At 50.9% G+C, this 14,784-nt stretch overlaps 1 long non-coding RNA gene across 2 annotated transcripts in view; it reads right to left on the bottom strand.

Annotated features, from left to right (window-relative positions):
* Positions 1-5,403: 5,403 nt before the first annotated feature.
* The window catches only part of LOC140610285 (uncharacterized), a 43,446-nt gene continuing 34,065 nt past the window's right edge, over positions 5,404-14,784 (bottom strand). For both annotated transcript variants that reach the window (XR_012012012.1, XR_012012011.1), the window contains exon 3: positions 5,404-6,174. This is a non-coding gene — a long non-coding RNA (uncharacterized lncRNA). The remainder of the gene's footprint in view (positions 6,175-14,784) is intronic.

The following is a 14,784-nucleotide window of genomic DNA, read 5'->3' as shown; positions in this document are numbered from 1 at the left end:
GGCAAGACAAATGGGGAGTCCCCAGTGATGTCTAGATAGTGAGGTGAGTGCCAACATGTGGCCAGTTAAGTAAGAGGCCAGGGAATCTGGAGTATCCCTCAGGAAGGACAGGGAACTGCAAGTCTTCCCCACATTTACCCCTGGACACCCCAGCAGATGGGCCTTAAGGGGTGCACATTCTATGAGAATGTGTCCCTGAGATTTCTAGAACCAACTGATGGCGTGGGTGACATTTGTCTGAGCCTGTGAGTAAGCATGTGCTGTATCAGTGAGGGCGTTGAAGATCGTATTGAATTTTTTTTTTGAATAGCTAATGCTTTCACCTGGCCCCAAAATAAAACATTTTGCAGTGAGGAATGGCCTTCATGTCCCTGTGTCACATCTGCCCCATTCTCACTACTCTCTTAAAAGGTAACTATTCATCATTTCTTATGTATCCTTCCAGACTTTCTTTATACCTAAACAAGCCAATACAAACTTGTATTCTTATTTTCTCCCCATTTTACTCAGCTTCCCAGTATTATTACATGGACCAGTAGAGGACTCTTAAAAAGAGAGAGAGAGAGAGAGCTCTTTTTTTTTTTTTTTTAAGATTTTATTTATTTATTCATGGGAGACACACAGAGAGGCAGAGACATAGGCAGAAGGAGAAGCAGGCTCTCTGCAGGGGAGCCCATTGTTGGACTCTATCCCAGGACGGCGGGATCACACCCTGAGCCAAAGGTAGAAGCCCAACCCCTGAGCCACCCAGGTGTCCCTTGACCAGTCCTCTCTTTTCTTTTTTTTTTTTTAAGATTTATTTATTTTTTTTTTTTTTTTAGATTTATTTATTTATTCATGAGACACAAACACACACACACATACAGAGAGAGAGAGAGAGAGAGACAGGCAGAGACACAGGCAGAGGGAGAAGCAGGCTCCATGCAGGGAGCCCGACATGGGACTTTGATCCCGGGTCTCCAGGATCATGCCCTGGCCTGAAGGCGGCGCTAAACTGCTGTGCCACCTGGGCTGCCCTAGACCAGTCATCTCTTAAGGCTCCATTTGCTCTGTTTCAACCTTTTGCTTTTACAAATGTTGCTACAACAAATAACCTTGCACATGAGTCAGTTCTCACAGGTGTGAGTATGTCTGTGAGGTAAGTTCTCAGAAGGGGGATTGCACTACGAAATTTTCTACACAATTTGTCATTTCACCATATCTTGCCAAATTGCCCTCCATGGGGCAGGTGTCCCCGCCTGCCCACAGTAAGTGGCTTCTAAGATCCTAACAAGGAGGGGTCACTGACTATTTCAATGCACACATCTTGGCTTGGACAGTAGTACATGGGCCTTTTAGCCTTCCCAGCCCAGGGCACTTGTGTAATAGAGGTCTTTCACAACCACACACGGCATACCCATTCACACTTGAATCTACTCACTCTTTCTCTTCTGCGGCTTCCTCTGGGATAGTTACTAAGGTTGGAGCTTCTCCTGCCCCCAGCCACCACTACCATACATGCACAAATCGGTTCTGAGAAATGCAGCAGCAAAGCCTTAAGGAAGAAGGCTGCCTATGTTGACTCATTCAACAAATCCATGGACACCTGCTAGGGGCCTGGCATCCTGCTAAGTGCTGTCCATATATATGGTATGTGATCTTGGCCAAGTTCCCTGACCTCTGAGCCCAAGGTCCTCTTAAGTAGGGTGATGGGTACAGACACAGCAGATTCCAAGTCCCCTGCTAGCTCTAACAACATATTCCCCAAATCAAGTTGTTGGTCTGTGTATATATCAAAGGGAGAAAAGGCCTGGAAAACATTTCTGTGGGCCGATAAATAAATGCTAGCACTTGCTTGCAAGGTTGGCTTAAAGCCCATCAATCCAGAGAGCCATTTGCAAGCTGGTGAGGAATCGTCGTGTGCGTGTGCGCCTGTGTGTTTAGTGAGGTGTCCCGTGACGGTCTGTCCACCCCATGGAAGAGTAAAACAAGTCTAGATTTGGCATCAGCCTTTTCTTGTTTGAAATCCTGGTAGGCCTACTCACCGATTTGGTGCATCTGCACCTCCATTTGTCCCTTGTGGAAACGGGGCTCCTTTACATTCCCTCTATTGTGAACACTGAGTGAGATCTTAGTACCAACGGGCTGGACATGGAGGAGGTGCTCAGCAAACGTGATCTGCTTTCTTAGGAGTTTCCGAGAGCCAGAGGCGACCACGCTAGGGTCAGGCTCAGAGGCAGACCCCCGGGGGCCCCCCAGCCAGGCCATAGGCGGCCGTGGTGGATCGGGGCCCGAGCTTTCCTGAGAGGCGTCTGGACGGGGCCGGGAGGCGGCCTGCGGACGAGAGACAGCTGGGAAGGTTGAATTGCTCCTCGGTGGCTCCGGAGCACCTCCCTCCCCTGCCAGCGATCTGCATTTCAATGTGAGAAGGGAGGAAAGTAGGAAACTGCTCAAAGGGTTACAATGATTAATCATTTAAAAAGCAAGATCTTAATTACAGGCCGCAATTTTTGCTATTTAAGGAGTCCATTAGTTGCCAGAAAGAAGAAGGAGAAATTATCACAGGTTATTCTCCCCCTAACGTAGGGCGGGGGTGGGGAGGCGGCGGGGGGGGGGGGGGGGGGGGGGGAATCAGCTGCTGCTCCAAGCTGGGGTAGGGGGGAGGTGGGGGGCAGGGTCCCACCCGGGGAAGAGGCCTGGCCAGGAACCCCATGGGCTTGCGGTGGGGGAGCAAAGGGAGAAAGAGGCTCCTCAGAGGCCTGGGCCGTGGTGCTGGGAGGTGGTGCAGGACAAGAACGCCTGCCCCACTCTCCCCAGCTCGTTGGGCTGGAATGCCACCTGTGGGTGCCCCTGGAGGCCTCCCCCTGGGCGTGGCAGCTGGCAGGCAGCCCCTCCCCCACTCCCAGTGACCCCTGACCCCACCCTGCTCAGGATGTGGGGTTAATAGCCAGGTCCTCCCCTCTGACCCCTCTGTGGGTTTTATCCCAGGGCTCATACAAAGGGGACTGGGTGGGGGTGGGGGGCAGTGCTAGGAGTCAGATCAAAACAACCAAGCCTCTTTAGTGGATTAATTACTGATCCTCAGGGACCGAGAAAGACCAAGAGATCAAGTCCCCACCCTTACCCCATGGCCTCAGAGGCTGTCGCCAGTCGGCTTCCTCATCATCCTGGCCACCTAGAAGCCTGGGCACACTCCCACCTTGGAGAGAAGCTCTGCTTCCCGCCCCCAGGTCTAGGTCTGGGCTTCAGGGCTCCTCTGGATCCTTGGCTGGCAGCTCCTAAATCCCAGCAACGGAGGGGCTCCACAGGGTGGGACCAACTGCAGGAATGCCAGAACCCAAATCCAGATGGTAGTGTGCATGGTGCATAAGTGCCTTCAAAATTAATAACTCAGGTGAGTCCAAAATGGGAAGCGTGAGCTGGAACCAGGCCCCAAACCATCCTTATTTCTATGATACTGTATGTTTAAAACAAGCTTGCAGGCAAGTTGCAAAGTTTACCGGCCTACCCAGAAGAAAGGTTTATTCCCTGCCAAGCCTGCTTGATATTGAGAGTAAAATAAATGAAATCATTTCTATAAACAGTCCCTCCTGCCAGACTGATTAAATGCCTGCGTCTGTATGTGTGTGTGTGTGTGTGTGTGTGTGTGTGTGTGTGTGTTCATCGTCCTCATCTGTTCTAACATTTAGGCCCCCAGAGGGCAGGCTGCTAAATCGGATTGAATGATAATCCCATGGATTTCTGAAGAAGGCTGGGAGGAGCCCCACGCCACAGATTCACAATATGAGTTTGAATTCAAAATAAGCAAGCTGATTCATGATGACTCTGCCCTGGCCCCGGTATCCTCCATCCTTAGACAACCCCACCACCCCTCAGAGAGGGGAGAGTTCCGTTTAATCAGTAAGCTCCCCGATTCCCCGGGCTGAGTGAACAGACCCTCCCTCATCTCCTTGCCCCCCCCCCCATTTCAATGCTGATTAATTGCAGGGTTAGGCACCCAAAACAGGCTGGACCACGTTATTTCTGATGTTGGATCTTTTCGTGGTGCTGCCTCGAAGCCATGGTAATCAGCAGCTTTTAGCCTGTCACTCTCCTGACACTCTTTACTTAGATCAGGAAATGACACATGTGACAGAAATAAGAACTTTATTTTCTGTCTCTTTCTTCCCAAAACAGGGGAATTAGAGGGCAAATAGGAGGGCCTGGTGTCCGGAAGCCACCTTTGCAGGTGATGATCAGATCACAGGCCAGATCGTGGATCACAGCCCAGAGCCTAGCAGGGGAACCTCTACACACAAGCTACCTTCTCAGGGAGTCCTCATGGGCCATGGGGGGATGCAGAACCGGCTCTACCTGCCCCAGAGACCTGCTGAATGTCCATGCCTGGAAAAGTGCTCTAACCTTAGGGAATCCTGGAGGGCTTTTGGTGCTAGGCCCTGCTCTCTCCCTAAGAGACCTATGTCCCATGCTGGGTGGGGGTCCAGAAAAGCCTGTGTGAAAATTAGGGAAGAGTGCTCCCTCTGGGCAATTACGGTCCTTGCAGGGCACCCAGCTTGGGGATTGGGTGCAGGCCAAATTTTCACCTGCCTGGCCTCTGGGTCTTCACAAGCCCTGAAACTGGTATAGTTCCTTACACATGGGGAAACTGAGACCCCGTTCTAGGTCGCAGAGCTACCAGGGGCCTAAGACCTATTGTCTTACATGTCTTAGGTAGACACCCTGCAAGGCTGCCAACCCATCCCCACAGAGATGGGGCATTGGGATCCAGCTAGAAAAGGAAGCAGGTGACCCCTGAGAGCCCCAGCAACCCTATCTCCAGAGGTCTGGGAAGCTCCAGACCCTTCACGAGGGGGCAGCAGAGAGGCAGGTAGCTTTTATGAATACTAAATACCATTTTCTGTTTGTATGAAGCTTTATCAGTGTCAAAACACGTTCACCAGGATCTTATCTGAGCTCCTCAAACCAGTATGCAGGGGAAGCAGGGCAGGATTGCATTGTCCACTTTATAGCTGCAGCCCAGAAGCTCAGAGAATGGGACTTACCCATCTCCCACCTGACAAAGCTGAGGCTAGAGCCCAGCATTAGTTTCAGAGGGTACTGGAGCCCCTTGAGCTGGGACACAGGCCCTGATGGGAGCAGGGACTTTGTGCCATGCTCTCGTGAAAGCAGCGCTGCTGATTCCCCTGCCTACCCATGCCTACCCAGATCCTGGTGGCTTATTTACTGGTTCATTCAACTCATATTGTGAGTTGAACCACGATCTGGTACGAGGCAGTGCATGTAATAGAAGACTCAGACACACCCCTTAGCAGGAAAGTACCTAACCACCCGGGGCCTCAGTTTCTTCTCCTGTGGAATGGGTGTTTATTAATAATTATTATTAATTAATAATAACAACATTTATTATTAACTGTTAGTGTTTATTATTAATTATCAATAATCGAATCCAAAGGGTCATTATGAAGACACACTGAGGAGTTATATGTAATGTGCTTTTGCACAGAACCTGGTACAAAAGAAATACTCATTCACTCATTAAACTGTAGCAGTCTGGGAATGCCTGTGTGGCTCAGTGTTGAGCATCTGCCTTTGGCTCAGGTCATGATCCAGGGGACCTGGGATAGAGTCCTGCATCTGGCTCCCCATAGGGAGCCTGCTTCCCTCTCTGCCTGTGTCTCTGCCTCTCTCTGTGTGTCTCTCATGAATAAAAATAAATAAAAATCTTTTAAAAAATAAATAAATATACTGTAGTGGTTTGTGTTACAGCCCTGGGCCCAGACAGCAGCTGGGAAGAGACACATAGGCTGCTTCCCTCCAGAAGCCTTGCATCCGATGAGCGAGAGACAGCCACACTGTGTGACAGCACAGAGAGGCCAGGCCCATACTAGGGGAAGCCTGTGGAGGAGGGCAGCTGACTCCACCAATGGGGCCACAGAGGCCTCCTAAAGACATGTCCTCTAAGACCAGGGGTATGCTCAGGCACAGTCCAGGCAGAGGAGGGACTGTGCTCCACTAGAAGAAAAAGCAGGTGCAAGGCAGGTCCACTTGGGTACAGCGGCGGCCAGGGCCTCCCACAGCTGGAGTATGGGGCAAGTGGAAGGAGGAGGCAGCTGGCTCCTGAGATGCCCATGTGAGCCCCACGGGGGATCCTGGTCTTCTGGGGGCAGCAGCAGGAGGCATGGAGAGAGTGGAGCCCTGAGCAGGAGGGTAGGAGAGAGGTTACAGTCACTCAGGGAGGAGACAAGGCTGGAGGGGGCCAGGCTAGCAGGAACACCCAGCCCCAGGCTGCAGGATGTCTTCCCGCAGGAGAAGTAAGGTGTTAAGGGCAGGGGTCCTCTTTTTTAATTCAAACAGAGGTGTGGCTAGCTCTCCTCCACAGAAAATCCCCATGAGCATTCTCTCTGGACCTGAGCCCCTGTTCCGGGAAGGAGTGCCCCCAACCTCCGGACAACAGTGCTCTAGACTCTGAGCCCTCATGCACCGATGACCCTGGGGTGGGACAAGGAGGGGATCCCCTGGTGGCCCCTTCCGAATCCTCTCCTCCAAGAGCTGAAAGCCCTCACTGCCTATATACTGCTGCATGAACTCACAAAAGTCCCTTCTCCTACCTGGGCCTCAGTTTCATTTTCCGTGAAATGGATCCATTTCTTCCCTCCTCTCAGTCCCTGGTGTTTACACGCATTTAGTCTGGGTACTCAGCAGACCAGCAACAGAGGCTCCCTGCTGCCTTGACCCCTTAATGGCTCACATGCAGGGGGGGGGTGTGACTCATAAATGCAGGGGACAAGCAAGAACCAAGCACCACCCCACACCTGCTGCTCTGTCCCAAACTGGCTCAGCCAGGGTCAGGCCCTCTTTAGGGCTGGCAGGAGGCCCAAGTTTAGTGTCTTTCCTCAGCAGGGGGCAGCCCCTTGTCCTCCCACATCCGACAGGCCTCCTTCTGCTCCAAGGGACAGCCAAGGGTTGGGGATGTCTGTGGCTGGCTGTCTCTCTCCTTCCCCGCTTCATTCCCACAGCTGTGACTGCACTCCCACCTCTGCCCTGAGCTTTTGTTAATGATGAATTCATGTGACATCTCACAGGGAGGGCTCTTGGGTGGGCGGACAGATGGGAGGGGTAGATGCTCCAGGCCCCCTACCCCTGTCCTCCCAGAATGCTCCTCTGCCCTCATCTCCAGGGCCCGAGTGAGCAGGATGGAGTCCCTGAGATGAACGGAAGGCAGCATCCTGGGCAGAGCAAGGTGCGTGGTGGGGCCATAGGACTGCCTGGCAGGGGACAGTCTGGTATAAAAGGAGGCCCCTGAGGGGCCTCAAGCAACCTCTGGGCAAATGAGTGATCAATGAGTCCTGAGCAGGAAGGAGCTGGAGAAAATGATCCTAACAGATCTCGTGAATGATCAAGTTGGAGCAGCCCTGGGTTGAATCTCTATAGTCTTCCACTTCCTGGCTATGTGACATTGGACAAGTCATTGGACCTCTCAGGCTTTCAGTTTCCTAGTGCAAAATGAAAGGCAATAGTGGCTCCTAATCTAAAGTGTTGCTATCATGGAATCGATATAAAGTACCTAGCATAGCACCTAACATCTAGTGGATGATCAATAAATGGTGCTGTGATTACTTTTATTCCTGTGGAAGAGTGGCCACATAGTACTTTGGACCATGGGCACATTGCCTCCTCTCTCTGGGCCATCTGTAAAAGGAAAGACTTCATAGAGGAAGTCCAAGGCCTCCCTCTAGTATGAACTTTATGATTTGTGGCACTCTGGGTTGATGAGCGGAGGGCGATGCTCCCTGCATCATTTCTACGAACTTCAAGTCCTGGACCCCTGGAGAGATTTGGACATGGGAGGAGAAGAAGAGAGGGATGAGAAGCAGGAGGAGGGAGAGAAAGATGGAGGAGTAGAAAGGAAGGCAGTGGCAGGGGAGGGAAGGGGAAAGAGGAGAAGGAGAGAGGAGAAAGAGAGGAGGGAGAATGAGAGGGAAGATCCAGCTTGGCAGCTTCAGTCTCTGTGAAGAGAACAGCAGTGAGTTAGCTTCCTCTGCTCCCCAAAGGACTTGAGGTTTGTGGCAGGTGGGGCAGGGGTGGCTCTCCCTAGAGGGCTGCTGCCCAGAGCCTGGCCCCTGGGGCTGGGGGTGACCTTCCGGGTTCCAGGAGTGGACCGCAAGACCTTGAATTATTGTTTCCCCGACCCAAAGGAAAACAGGTTGGGTGAGAGCTATAGGCCAATAGGTGAGCTATTATTTCCTCCAGGAGAGCTCCCAGGGTGCAGGGCATGAGCCCTGAGGTGGTCCCCTCTGTCCCTCTTTGGAGGTGAGGGGCAGGGAGAGAGACAAGGGTAAAGAGCTTCCTGGAAGGATGGGAACTTCCCCCACTGAGCGAAGGTGGCCACTCCCAGGGGATGGCAGAGGCTGGGTAGTCTGGGCAGACAGAGGCCAAAGCAGCCAGCCCTGGAGCAGCCTCTGTGGCTTTGACCACGCAGTTCATCCCCCTTTCTCAAAGAATGGTTAAAAGCGCCCTCTAAGGAGTCAGATGTCCATGGCCTTGAATTCTACTTATGAGCTGAGAGACCTTGAGAAAGTCACTTCTCTCAGTCTCAGCCATTACAGGCAGGGAAATAGTGGGAGCACTGGACACTGGACACTGGGATATGGGGACAGGGCTTAGCAGACCAGTGTAGAAAAGGCAAAGGAGGAGGGGGAAGGGGAGGGAAGAGCTCCTTCCTTCCTCCTCTTCCCTTCTTAATTCATGGTGGGAGCAAGGACCCTGTGGCCAGCTTCCCCATCCTACCCTACTTGCCAGCCACCCCCTCAGGTGGTCCAGGCTCAGTTCACCCTGGGCTGCCAGTGCGTCACCAACTGCTCCCCAGATGCTTTGCAATGACAGGTGAGTGGAGCACAGGGCATCTTCCTGGAGTTTTCCCTGGCGTCTTAACTGGCATCTAGCACTTGTGTGTGTCCAGGGACAAGGCGCGGACAAGCAGTAAGGCAATGGCCTGTGTGAATGGCCGTGTCCCCTGGTGGTGGGGGGCGGGGCGCAGAAGAGCTGATGTGAGCTAGATGATCAGGTCTTGGGCTCAGAAGGAGAAGGCCTGGGTCTCACCGGCTGCCCAGGAGGGGCAGGAGGCTGCTGTTATGAGGAGCCTGGGAAATCCTCTGCCTCTTGGGCCACAGGCAGGGGTGGGAAGTCAGGGCCCACAGTGGCTTTGTACCCTACACAATTGCAGCCACTCTTCTGGATAAAGGGGCAAACAAAGGGGCCTTCGGAAGTGGCCACGCTGCTCAGCACCCGGGGAGGCCCCAGGAAGCCAGTTCTCACTAGCCGCCCACCCAGGCATCCTCTCAACACGCCCCCACCGCCTCACCATGGGGGGCCAGCTGGGCCCCAGCCACCCACAGCCTGGCAGCTGTACTGGGGATTGATGAAAGCTGAGGCAACCTGGCCCCCCCACCCCACTCCCCAGGAAGTCTGGAACGTACCAGAAGAGCCCCTTGGGGGTGAGGGTGGGGAGTGCAACTAAAATACTGCTTTCTCACTTTCCAGGACAGTAACAGGAACTGGTGACTAATGAGAAAGGCCTTCAGGCCTCTGGTGAGTGATGGGCCCCCTGAGGGGTCACTGGTCTGCAAACAGGGCGCAGCTCCACGAGACTTGGAGAGAGCTCCTCTTCCGAAGCATCCTGCCTAGGGTCAGTCCCATCTACAAGACCCACATCCGTCGCCAACTGAGTTATCAGACAGCAACCGCCCCCTAGGAACCCAGCGCTAGGGAGAGCACTCCAGAGGGACCTGGACTCGGAGTCAGCAGACCTGGGCTCTGCAGCTCCGGGCGTGTGATCTCAGCTGGCTTCAGAGCCCACTGAGTCACAGTTTCTTCATCTCTAAATAGTGCTTCAATAGAAACAGTGCTTGCAGGGTGGCGTGTGTGTTGTGTGAAGCGATGGGTATTGGCCCTTACACACAGGATTTGCTCTATAAATGGTGTTTCATGTATTTCTGGGTTCTGAATTAGTTGTGTCCAAAAGAGTTGCTCAGACAAAGGCTTCCAGTAGGCTCCGTAGAAGTGGTGAGCTAGGGTGACCAGGGCAGGCACTTGGGCTCCTTCTCCAGTACCCACCTTTTTAAAGGAAATTTTTTTATTTTGGAACAACTTTAGACTTATCGAACAGTTGAAGATAGTACAGGGTTCCCGCACACCCTTTACTCAGATTCCTCAAACCTTACCATCTTATGTAACCATGGTACCATTGTCAAAACCAACGAGGTAACATCCCTACAATAGTCATCCTTCTTTTCTGCAGGGGTCCATTCCAAGACTCCCCCCGTCCCAGTGGATGCTTGAAACCACAAATATTGTATGAATCTATATACACTGTGTTCCTCTCTACATACCTACGATAAAACTTAATTTATAAATTGGGCACAGTAGGAGATTAACAACAAAAACTAATAATAAAATAGAGCAATTATAGCAACACACTATAGTAAAAGTGATGTGAATGTGGTCTGTCTGTCTCTCAAAATATTGTGCTGTACTCCTCTTTCTTCTTTGATAACATGAGACGGTAAAATGCCCACGTGATGAGATGACATAAGATGGGTGACACAGGCGTGGTGATGTAGCGTTAGGTTGCTAGTGACCTTCTGACAACGTATCAGAAAGAGGGTCAGCTGCTCAGAACCATGGTTGACCTCCAGGGACTGAAACGTGGGAGGCAAAACCACAAATAAGGGCAACTACTGTACCATGAACTAAATGCTAGATTTATTTGTATTTCACCTGTTTCCACTAATGTCCTGTCTTCCAAGGTCCAATGCAAGATGCCACGGTGCCCTTAGCCACCTGTTTTTTAATGGATGAAAGGACAGACGTGTCATTCTTCATCAGCTTCACTGACTCTACAGAGGCTGTGCTCTCAACAAAGCTGTCTCCACTGGGGGCACAGGATCCGCACGAGCCACCTTGTTGGTATATCAGAGTCCTCCAAACCCATCAGGAAGTGGGTTTGCTAAGCTTATTAGTACACAGAGGAGCAGAGCTCTGGATGAGTGGATTGTGGTGGCTCCTTGCTAGCCTGGAAGTCTACAGGGAGAATTTTGGAGCTATGCTAGACCATGCAGATGGCAACTGGGAGCCCCAAAAGCATCTGAGAGGTCCCGTGTCCTTGCTACTTGGTGCACACACATACACACACACATCCTCAGCCCTAAGGTGGCCCAGGCCATCCTGTAGCTCAGACGGTGGTTCTGCATCCAGACTTGAATGAGAATCAGAAGCGCCAGCCCATTCCTCAAGCGCACACCTGTGATTCCTCCCTCAGAGCCCAGTTGTGGTGCCTCACTGTGGGCACTTCTGAGTCACAGGCCACGCTGGGAGCCCGGAGATGGATAGGCCCCCAAGAGCAGTGGAGGGAAGGCCCTGTTGGCTCGGGTGAGAACAGGACAATGGTTCCTTTTTCCGGCAGCTGGCAGAGCCTTCCAGGCCTTGAGCTTCTGAATGCCCATTGGAGCTAGACACTGGGCTCTGTTTCCCAGGCAGCCCTGTGCCAGGCCCACCACTGCCCAGAGAGAAGGAGCCTTTCTTTCCCGTTGGCCAAAGCCAAGGCTCCCAAAAGAGCATCAGCGACAAGGGAGGCTGACCTTTGTTCAGGAAACAGGCTTCCCACCACCCTCGCCCAACCTCCGCTTGGGAACCTCAGAGCTTGGAAAGGGAAGCGTGTCACCCCCTCTGTGGGTCAGGCCTGCTCCTTCCCAACTGCAGCTACAGGATTCCCAGCCCCCCTTGGCTTGGCTTGCTGCCTCCGTACCTCCCTACCTATTCACTAACTGCTCTGAAGACCTCTCACAGAGCTCAGCCTGTTGGCCCTGAAAGGGGCTTCCTCAGAAGCCTGTGCAGGGCTGTGTTTGGGCGAGGGAAATTCCAGCTGGTATTATCGTGCCTACTTTTTTTTTTTTAAAGATTTTATTTATTTATTCATGAGAGACACAGAGAGAGAGGCAGAGACACAGGCAGAAGGCAAAGCAGGCTCTCTGAGGGGATTCCAATGCAGGACTCGATCCCAGGACCCCAGGATCACAACCTGAACTGAAGGCAGATGCTTAACCACTGAGCTACCCAGATGCCTCTTACCATTCCTACTTTATTTTTTTTTTTTTTTTTATTTTTATTTTTATTTTTATTTTTTTTAAAGATTTTATTTATTTATTCATGACAGTCACACAGAGAGAGAGAGAGAGGCAGAGACATAGGCAGAGGGAGAAGCAGGCTCCATGCAGGGAACCCGACGTGGGATTCGATCCCGGGTCTCCAGGATCGCGCCCTGGGCCAAAGGCAGGCGCCAAACCGCTGCGCCACCCAGGGATCCCTATTTTTTTTTTTTAAAGACTTTATTTATTTATTCATGATAGTCACACAGAGAGAGAGGCAGAGACACAGGCAGAGGGAGAAGCAGGCTCCATGCACCGGGAGCCCGACGTGGGACTCAACCCCGGGTCTCCAGGATCGCGCCCTGGGCCAAAGGCAGGCGCCAAACCGCTGCGCCACCCAGAGATCCCCTACCATTCCTACTTTAAAGGTGGTGGAACTGACACCCAGAGCAATGACTGATGATCTCCGGGGGTGAGGCATGGATTCCAGGTCAGGACTGGAGTCTCCATGGCTCCAGGCCATGAGATCCACAAACTTGTGCTCCTAGCTCCACATTAGTGCTGGATGGAGGTGACCTCAAGAGGAAGGACTGTGTCACTCTGGGAGTGGTTTGTTGTCCACTCCCATCAGACCCATTTGGGGTCTGTGGGTGAACAAGTGCAGGGCTCGCTGGGACTTCTGGACAGACTGGGAGTCACTGGGAAGGCAGTCTCAGACAAAATGAGAGAGAGGGAGCAGGGATGGAGTGGGTCACCATGTGCTTACCACACACACCACGGACACACACAGAAACACTAAGACCCCCAGATCCAAGGAGATACAACCACCCACAAACAAGCACACAGCAGGAACATACCATACACAACACACTGTAGACAGACACAAATTACACACAAAGAAAAATAAACAGAGAGACACATTACACATTGGAAAACCAAAAACAAATACCTCACAGACAGATTAAAAAAACAAACACAGCACAGACCCACAAAGATAAACACACCAATGGTGTCCCAACGGATCCAACCTGGGGTCAGGTGAGGACCTTGTCTATAGACAATTTAAAAACACTAATAGGGCAGCCCTGGTGGCGCAGCGGTTTAGCGCCACCTGCAGCCCGGGGCGTGATCCTGGAGACCTGGGATTGAGTCCCACGTCAGGCTCTCTGCATGGAGCCTGCTTCTCCCTCTGCCTGTGTCTCTGCCTCTCTCTCTCTCTGTGTCTCAATAAATAAATAAAATCTTTAAAAAAAATAAAAAATAAAAACACTAATAAAGGGGATCCCTGGGTGGCTCAGCGGTTAAGCGCCTGCTTTCAGCCCAGGGTGTGATCCTGGAATCTCGGGATCAAGTCCCACATGGGGCTCCCTGCAGGGAGCCTGCTTCTCCCGCTGCCTGTGTCTCTGCCTCTTTCTAGGTGTCTCATAAATAAATAAAATAAAATCTTTTTTAAAAAAAATAATAAAAAAATAAATAAAAAAATAAAAAAAAATAATAAAACCCACCTGCAGTCTGTTTTTTTTAAATTATCACTTTGCACCAGAAATTCTTCAGCCACGTCAATGATAAGATATTCTTCCCCTCCCAAAATTATTTCGTTAATTCTAACCTGTTGGGGTGTTTTTTTTTTCATATTGTTTCCATTGTGGTAAAATAAAAATAACATAAATTTGACCACATTAACTATTTTTTCAATTTTTTATTGTGAATATTTTAATCATTTTTAAGTGTACTGTTCAGCAGCATTATGCACATCCACAATGTTGTGGAACTACTTCCAGAACTTTTTCATCATCTCCAAAGTAAACTCTAGACCTCTCTTTTTTTAATCTTTATTTATTTATGATAGTCACACACAGAGAGAGAGGGGCAGAGACATAGGCAGAGGGAGAAGCAGGCTCCATGCACCTGGAGCCCGACGTGGGATTCGATCCCAGGTCTCCAGGATTGCACCCTGGGCCAAAGGCAGGCGCTAAACCGCTGCGCCACCCAGGGATCCCAACTCTAGGCCTCTTAAACAATAACATCCCTGCCCCCTTGTCCAGCCCCTGGTAACCTCTTTCTACTTTTTGTTTCTATGAATTTGCCTATTCTAGCTTCCTCGTATAAGTAGAATCCTACAATATGGGTCCTTTTGTGTCTTAACCTGTTGGCTTTAATAATAAATATGTAGACATCAAGTCAGTGCATTTCTATTACCCATCTTTTCCTCAACCCCGTGCCCTACATAGGCATAAATTTCAACAACTTCTAGCTCCACACTGGCCCCCACACAAATTCCGAGGGTTGGAACTGTCTGAGTGGCCTCAGGCATGGTTTGTGTCTCCAAGCCCTAGCTCTGTGATAGTAAACTTGGAGAAACAGGACTTGAACCACTTTGTTTTATTTGTATTTAAAATTGTAAACAGAGGTGCCTGGCTGGCTCTGGCGGTAGAGCATGCAACTCTTAATCTCAGGGTTGTAAGTTCAAGCCCCACGTTGGGGGTAAGGATTACTTAAAAATAAAAGCTTTAAAATAGATAAATAAAATGAAGCTTTAAATAGTGAACCAGAGGGCGAGTTCTGAGGACCTAACAGTTTTGTTAAGAAAGTGCACATTTTAGATTAAACTGGAAATATTTTACTGAATTTGAACAATTTGTTTAAAATGGAAGTGTCAAAA

This window comes from Canis lupus, chromosome 2 (assembly GCF_048164855.1).
Source record: "Canis lupus baileyi chromosome 2, mCanLup2.hap1, whole genome shotgun sequence".
Classification (NCBI taxonomy): Eukaryota; Metazoa; Chordata; class Mammalia; order Carnivora; family Canidae; genus Canis; species Canis lupus.
Note: the sequence above shows the minus strand (reverse complement) of the source record. Positions and strands in the feature narration are given on the sequence as shown.